At 41.9% G+C, this 8,949-nt stretch overlaps 1 pseudogene; it reads left to right on the forward strand.

Moving 5' to 3' along the window:
- The first annotated feature begins 275 nt into the window (after window positions 1-275).
- On the forward strand, window positions 276-394 carry LOC145406939 (5S ribosomal RNA; annotated as a pseudogene).
- Window positions 395-8,949: the final 8,555 nt, after the last annotated feature.

The raw sequence follows: 8,949 nt of genomic DNA on the forward strand, positions 1-8,949 counted from the left end.
AAGTGGGGAGTGAGGTAGAACACGCACTATGGAAGCCACAAGGCGTATCGTGATCAAACATGCAGCATACTCTACGTTAGACTTATACAAAGGATGATGAAATCATAGGCTATGTAACAGTATATATATATATATATATATATATATATATATATATATATATATATATATATATATATATATATATATATATACACATATAATGCAAGGAAGAAGTAACCAAAGGCCAGGAGCCCGCAAGATTGTTCCCTCCAAGAAAAACACAAAAACAAGATATATATATATATATCACGTTGATTACACCGCTTCCCGTCCGATCAGCGAAGTTAAGCAACGTTGGGTCTGGTTAGTACTTGGATGGGTGACTGCCTGGGAACACCAGATGCTGTTGGCATAACGTTCTCCCTACGTGTCAAGTGGGGTTGGTGGAGGATTAGTGCCCCTCCCTGTAAAACAATTAACTCTAAGCCCTTGGCCACCCCGTTTGGGATACATGGCGTCTGGCAATGAATATATATATATATATATATATATATATATATATATATACTCTATATAATGCAAGGAAGAAGTAACCAAAGGCCAGGAGCCCGCAAGATTGTTCCCTCCAAGTAAAACACAAAAACAAGATAAAGGAGAACCAAATTCAAGATCTGTTCCATTCGAGATGCGTGGACACACTGCCTTTGAAAGACTGGAGGCCATTGACAGTAGGAAATACACACAGAGGGAGACAGTCCAGAGCTGACCTGTTGCATGCATGAAGGACTGGGAGTAACTATTGACTCTTGCATTATAGAGTTGGATAGAAAAGGGATTAGAGTTTGTTGCTAGACAGATGCTACGTGCCCACCTTAGCGGTGAGGAGATGCAAGTAGACAGTTCAGAGGAGTGACCATTGAAGGAGCGACAGAAAAGAGACAAAGATGCAACAGTGCTGCGAAGAGACAGAGATTGCAAGGAGCCAGTAAGAGAAGGAGAGTTAATGAGACAAAAAGCCTTTGACTCCAGTTTGTTGAGAAGAGCTGTACATGGGGAGCCTTCCCACATATAAGGGTTGTACTCTATACGGGGGCGAATAAAACTTGTGTGTAAAGTCAACAACTGTTCAGGGGTAAAGAACGCAAGGAGTCGGCTTAGGAAACCTAATCTCTTGGAAGCAGATTTAACAAAAGAGGTAATATGATCGTTTCAAGACAAATCCTGAAAGAATGAAATCCCAAGTATGTTTAAAGATGATGCAGGATTGAGATGGATATTATTAAAAATTAGAGGATACTCCTGTGGAAGATTTTGTTGGGTTGTAAGATGCAAGAACTGATTTTTTGATGCATTAAAAGCAACAAGATTATTTTTACCCCAGTCAGAGATATGACCAAAATCAGACATTAGGTGTGGCGTAGCCCCATCCCTTGTCTGTTGAAGTAACTGCTGAGATGGACGCTGCGGGAAGCTGATGGAAAGGTCAAGAGTGGAGTCATTTGCATATGAGTGGAAAGGGTTAGATGTACAGTCACGCGTACTAATTTCTGCTCAGGGGTTACCCCTTCCTTCCCCCCTCTACCCTGGACAGAGGGAAGGGGGGAATCGCGAACAAGTCTACCCCGCCTTCTGCCCCCAACTCCCCCACCCTCTACCTCCAGCTGCCAGTTACTGATTAGACGCAAATTTTCTCATGTCCTGTAAACATGACTAAACTGTCGTCGCACACGCTTTCAACGGCCAAGAGTTGGACTATATTTTTAGAATAAATTATTACCGTATTGAACTGCATTCTCAAATTGAAAATATTCACCATCATTGTAATCCAGTGTCGTCCGCTGCACAATTCTGGGCCCAGTGCTTACATTTTCACTTCCCCCAGCTGTCTCTCTCTCTCTCTCTCTCTCTCTCTGAATTTACTTTTCCCACTCACTCTTTCATTTTAAATTTATGTAACTCTCTTTGCTTCTCTCCCCCTCTCCCCCGTTTCTCGTTCTTTGTCTTAAGTCTTCCCCGCCTCTAACCCATCCCCTCCCCCCACCAAAGGCCTGATCAGTAGTCAGTTATACCGTCACCGCTCCTTCGTATATCGTGTGCAGGCAACATTTATCGCACACAGATGTATGGTAAGTTAATTTTTTTATATATATATATATAACTGTATTTCTCATTATATACCAAGTTCAAAAACAGAACACCAGACCAATATTCGTAATTTTTATTAGAGTGACCGTTCCACTTCACATAGCTGTGTAGCTGGGCTTATAAACTAGACACACACACACACACACACACACATACACACACACATTACACTACACACACGCTCGCTGGTGCAGTGGTAACGTTCTCGCTGCAACTGGTGGACGGAGTTCGCACCTGCTTAGCTTGAGAAAAAAGTTTCACTGACGAAGTGGGTAATACTGTCCCCTGAGCAAGGGGACGGGTGTGCGTGTGTGAAGGTCACAGCCTGTTTCTTAGATCGGACTATATGAGCTCAGCTCCTTCCGGGAGGGTAGCTGACCATCACGACCATCAAGTGATCCTGACCGACCCGGTGAATTACACACACACACGACTTAAATTTTGCACTGACAGCGTGGCGACTACAATATAGTCATTCTAACAATCTGGATCTGCATCCAAACCCAGTCAAACTCCTCATTCAATAACCGGTTATTGAATGAGGAGTTTGACTGGGACATGGATGGTTTGGAGCCAGCAGATCCAGTTGTTAGAATGACTATATTTGTAGTCGCCACGCTGTCAGTGCAAAATTTAAGTCGTGTGTGTGTGTAATTCACCGGGTCGGTCAGGATCACTTGATGGTCGTGATGGTCAGCTTTTACCCTCCCGGAAGGGAGCTGAGAGCTCATATAGTCCGATCTAAGGGCAAGGCTGTGACCTTCACACACGCACACACCCGTCCCCTTGCTCAAGGGGGACAGTAACCACCCACTTCGTCAGTGAAACTTTTCTCAAGCTGAGCGAGGTGCGAACTCCCGTCCACCAGTTGGCAAGCGAGAACGTTACCACTGCACCAGCGAGCGGTGTGTGTGTGTGTGTGTGTGTGTGTGTGTGTGTAGTTTATAAGCCCAGCTACCCAGCTATGTGAAGTGGAACGGTCACTCTAATAAAAATTACGAATATTGGTCTGGTGTTCTCTATTTGAACTTGGCACATAATGAGAAATACAATTATATATATAATTATATAAAAATTAGCTTTCCATACATCTGACCTAAGTGTGTGTGATAAATGTTGCCTGCACACGATATACGAAGGAGCGGTGACGGTATAACTGACTGCTGATCAGGCCTAAGGTGGGGGCAGGGGAGGGGTGAGAGGCGGGGAAGACTTAAGACAAAGAACGAGAGAGAAGGGGGAGAGAAGCAAAGAGAAAGTTATATAAATTTAAAAAGAAAGAGTGAGTGGGAAAAGTAAATTCAGAGAGAGAGAGAGAGAGAGAGAGAGAGAGAGAGAGCTGGGGGAAGTGAAAAGGAAAGCACTGGAGCCCAGAATTGTGCAGCGGACGACACTGGATTACAATGATGGTGAATATTTTCAATTTGAGAATGCAGTTCAATACGGTAATAATTTATTCTAAAAATATAGTCCAACTCTTGGCCGTTGAAAGCGTGTGCGACGACAGTTTAGTCATGTTTACAGGACATGAGAAAATTTGCGTCTAATCAGTAACTGGCAGCTGGAGGTGGAGGGTGGGGGAGTTGGGGGCAGAACGCGGGGTAGACTTGTTCGCGATTCCCCCCTTCCCTCTGTCCAGGGTAGAGGGGGGAAGGAAGGGGTAACCCCTGAGCAGAAATTAGTACGCGTGACTGTACAGCTTAGATCATTGATGATAGCTCTAGGAGAAGGACGGTGACCGTCTATAACCGGAAAGAAAATAAAAAAAAAATCATGCCATCTTTGCTTCACCGTTAGTATGTTAGAGGTATAATGAAGAGATGGAGAGAGAGAGAGAGAGAGAGAGAGAGAGAGACCTCTAGTAGTGAAGTGCTTAATAGAGGGTACCTTTAACTCCTCCAGCTTGAAAAGGCTCTCCTAAGCTAAAAAAGAAAAGTGTATATTACAGAGGCCATATTAAAATTATGCTACAGTGTTTTGTTTTCCTCACCGTTGGAAAAGACAGCAGATAAATAAAGAAATATGTAAGTAAATAAATAAAACGCACTATTTCGTTTCCTTCTTTCTCCATCAGCTGTTGAGATGAGCGTGACATATCTGTAATAAATGATAAGAAATGTTCTGAGAATTTTCCTGTTCTGTATTGTGTGTCCTTTTTACGTTCTCTGCTTACTCTCTTACATTGCACTTCTGTTTTACACTCTCCCGCTCAAACGGAAAAGCTCATCATCCAGTTGCCTCTTTTCTCCATTAATCCATTTCTTGGTTTCCATCCCCTCTCGAAAACGAAGACTAAAAAGAAAATCCCCTCCCGTGCTCCTCATTCTTCATTAAATTTTCATATCCAGTGGCTGTAAGGACTAGTGTGTGTATTATTTGATCTTAAGGCCCTTCCACATGATCAATGGCCACTTGTGTTACCCAAGCATGCGACTCATCATTTTCGAAGCATGGTAACGAAACACGCTGTAAACAATGGATCAGAGGCAGGGACGGTGCTTCAGTTCATCACGTCAACACGACTTTTTTATTCCAATCATTTTTCATTACCATACTCCAACACCACAGCTGCTCTCTCATCGTGTAACCTTGACACATTGCAACCTTTAATCTGTCTCTTTTTTTCCCCTTCCCCCTAAAAAACAGAAAGAAAGAAAAAAGAAAAAAAGGGGAGCTTGTTGAGTGGGCTGTGGGAATGTCTGTGTGGGCTGTGGAGACGTGATCTTTCTTAGTCTTACTCTTTTACCTCCTTTAAACCATCTCTGTTTCCCTTCCTCTGTTGGGAGAAAAAACATACCATATACCGTCCCCTCTTTTATTTATATATATATATATATATATATATATATTTATATTTATATATATATATATATATATATATATATAAAAGCTGAGATGTATGTCGTATCCATCTAAGAAGCGGTACCCATGCCTCTGAGAAATGGTGTTTTTCTTTCGTTTATTTGATGTTATATTGCATCATTTGCGTTGTTTTTCCCTCCACTGAAATATAAATCTGTTCTTAATTCTTGTCATTCCTTAACCGCATTAAGAATTCTGAGGCACATCACATCCATATAAGAAGCGAGAATGAATGTGTGCGGTGAAGGCATGATCTTACTGACATTGCATCCTTTAATCTCTGTTTTCCCTCCCTTGTTGAAAGAAAGATAGCCCTCCCAGAAGATCCTGTATCCTCTTGCTTCCTTTTCCCATAAATAATCCAGAGTTCCCCGTCACATCCACATAAAAAGTCGCACCCGTGTCTTTGAGACTTGGTGTTATGTATCGTCTGTGCTGAGAATTAAAGTGTGGGCGGTGGAGACATGATGTTTCCGAGCGACATGACCCGTGACTTGACCTTACCCGGCCCACGCCACCTGTGTCAGACGAGTCACCTGCTGAAATAACCACGCCAGGCTGTATGATTAAAAGGACACGGAGTAGCATTAGGGCAAGCTAGGTTACATTTGTTTGAGTTAGGTTGAACTAGGTTTCATTAGATGTAGTTACGTTGGATTTGATTAGGTTAGGTTACACTTTAGGTTAGGTCGACGAATTTGAGTAGGACATATTATTGTAGATTAAGTTAGGTTTAATTGATAGGCTGGATTAGGTTGATAGATTTGGTTAGGTTCGATTATGTCTTGGTTAGGCCAAAGTAGGTCACGTTAAGAAGCATTTAAATCTTCAACACTGGGATGTCCTGGATAAAGAGGAAATAAGAGAGTAGATAAAAGGTTAATCTCAAACCCAATTTTGGTACTAGCATAACTCATACGTCAAAGGCACCGTGGATTAAACAGTTGACTAACCAGTGAGCACTTTAATCCGATCACGTGTATTTCCAGTTTGTGCTTGATATTTATAACGACACGAGAGCGGGTATTAGTTGTCGACGTGTGTGTGTGTGTGTGTGTGTGTGTGTGTGTGTGTGTGTGTGTGTGTGTGTGTGTGTGTGTGTGAACTAATAACTTAGAAAGTTTTCATCTGATTTTAATCAATCTTGGTGGAGGCTTTGAGAATTAGCCAGGGGTTGACTTGTTGCTTTTAGAACAATAGATTACGAGTCATGGTCGCAGCGATAGGTCATATTTTTATTTCTTCCTTTAGCAAGGCGAGGCGATTGTTTTTGTCGGTGTGTGTCAGTGCATTTGTGTATCTGTTCCCAATATATCTCGAAAAAGTTGTGGATGAATTTTCACCAAACTTTCAGGCTGTAGCAACTATGTGGATGTGGAAAAGCCTGTTACTTTTGGTGAGGATTAAGAAAACTGAATGCCAACCGCCATATATTTTTCTCTTCAAGAAGGAGACTATGTTTTTACCCCTGTTTGTTTGTTTATTTGTTTATTTGTCTGTTAGCAGGATTACTCAAAACTAAAAGAGAGATTTGGACTACATTTGGCGGGTAGATAGCCCATGTCCAAGGGAACAATCGATTAACTTTTGGGACCAATCCGGAACGTATTACAGATTCTGGATCCGGAAAACGTTTTTTTTTTTTTTTTTTTTTTTTGTGAAACCCCAATCAGAGACGAGAAAACCTAACCCATTATGAAGAGTGGCTTGGGTTAAGTTGCCCTTGTCGGACACATGCGTTCCACTGAGCGCCCCTCGAGTTTAATATGGATTGGCTTTTTACGAAATTGGTGACAGATTTCCGTAGAGTTTTGTAAATTTTCTTCTAATTAGGTTTGTACGTAACTTGTACCTAATCCAACAACATATTTTTGTGGCCGTTTAGCAATGTTTTTGTTTCATTATCTAGCAAAATGTTCTTAAGAGTTTTATCCAGTTTAGACCAAACCTGGTAGAAAAGTCGAGGAAAAAGGAAAGATGTAAGTTTTGAGAACATCCAGTCACATGACAAGGTCAAAGTTTGACTTCGTGTATCTGTGTGTGAACAAAATAACAACACTATAGGCCAGATTTACGCCAAATTCGGTGGAAGTGTTGAGGGTCAGCAAAGGGGTTGACTTACATTTTTTGAGAATAATAGCTGAATGATCAGGACCACATGGCAAGGTTAACTTGAACATTTTTTTTATATCCTGTTTAAACTTTGTGGAAGGATGCAAGTAAGTCGAGTATCAAGGAATTTGATTTTGAAAATGGTCAATTGAACATCAAGGTCACATGGCAGGATCAACTTAAACAATTTCGATCTGATGTAGACCCAGCTTTATGGGAGGGTTCTGGGTAAAGCAAGGATGAAGAGGTTCGGTTTTGAGAGCAAGAGGTCGAAGGTCAAGATCGCAGAGCAAAGTCAAGTGTTCAGCCCATTGATAGTTGATGGGCGTACTGGGATTGCACTCTTTACTTGGGGTGTTTCTTTACTTCTAGTGTTCCTGTACTTTTAGTGTTCCTTCTTGATACTGATGATTTTTTTTCAATAACAGGGGAAGAGTCTCTTGGTGAAGGGCTGAGTCAGTCATTATTATGTCCACCGGATGGAAAAGTTTATCAATTGAAGTCGTCTGGACAGAGCAAGAATACATTTTTTAAAGCACATCTCCGTATTAAAGTTAAAATGGACAGAGTAAAACGCCACATTACCGTTTCAAGATATCCAGTGACCCATAGGAGATAGAATCAACCCTGACGAATGGCGACTCTTGCCACAGAGGGGCGTTTTTGTCCTCAGATAAACGTTACATATCTAATGGAGTCCCAGAAATAACGGTACAGTTGGAAGACTTTGAGAACCAGGGATGAACAGCACTGAACATCAAGCCGTCAGTGGGACAGAATCGAGGAGCAAAGCGACAAGCAGGTTACCCAAGGGTGTCAAGCTGAAGATGAAAAGTGATATGGGAGTGTTACAGAAATAAAACAGAAGACTCCTGTGAGATTACACTGCCGTGACACCAAGACGATGCAGAACAACAAAGGACAGCACCCGAGAAGTAACCCAGCAGGACCACTCAGAACCCGAAATGCAGTCAGTCTTGCTGGTGACTGGTGATCAGCAAGTCGGGCTAAAAAAAGAAAGACCTCTGAGACCATGATAAGCAGGGCGGATCAGGTCAGAGGGGGGAGCAGGGAGAGACACCCCTCTGGCTGCACCCGGGGTGAAATGCAAAATATACTCAGTAGATATGCCCCGAAAGATCAGAGCACACCGGAATAAACGAGCATGTCGGCCGTAACCAGGGCGGGGGACACAAGTGATAATGGAGGATACAGGTATGAGGAACTGACCCTCGTGGGAAGTGTCAGTGAAGTATTATCCGCCACTTTGATCACTTCTATTCAGTTGATGTTCAGGAAATATTTCCAATTTCCTTGACCCTTCTCCACCTCTTCGGTCTTATTATTATCGTGGCTAGAGTTGTCTTGTCGTACTCATTACTTCCGCCAAAGAAGTTATGTATTTAGCTCAGCTTATCTTTTTGTCTGTTAGCAGTATTACTGAAATCTTTTGGATGTAATTGCACCAGTTTTAAAGTGATGATTGAGGATCATCAGAGGAGCAGTTGATGAAATATTGTTAAAAAAAAAAAAAAAAAAATCAAGGGTTGTGAACACATGAAAATGACTAAGTCCTCCTTTAAAAAAAAAAGGGTGGGGGGGGGAGGGCCAACACCATCATGTTCCTTACAAAAAGCTCTCATTTCGTATGTGCTGGAACTTCTGTCAAGAGGACAAGATCAAAATTGACACAATTTGATCTTGAACTTTGAATCTTTGGCTAAGGTTTGAACTCTCTGAGTGGTGCTGCTGTACTTTGTTTCTTGGTCCCTTCTGAGCGTCTCTTATTTGTTCATCCTTCTTGCTTAATTTTCTGTTATTTTCACGCGTCCGTTTCTCCTCCTTTCT

Source organism: Coenobita brevimanus, chromosome 71 (assembly GCF_032717465.1).
Source record: "Coenobita brevimanus isolate Jiangsu-jjx chromosome 71, ASM3271746v2, whole genome shotgun sequence".
NCBI classification, from domain to species: Eukaryota; Metazoa; Arthropoda; class Malacostraca; order Decapoda; family Coenobitidae; genus Coenobita; species Coenobita brevimanus.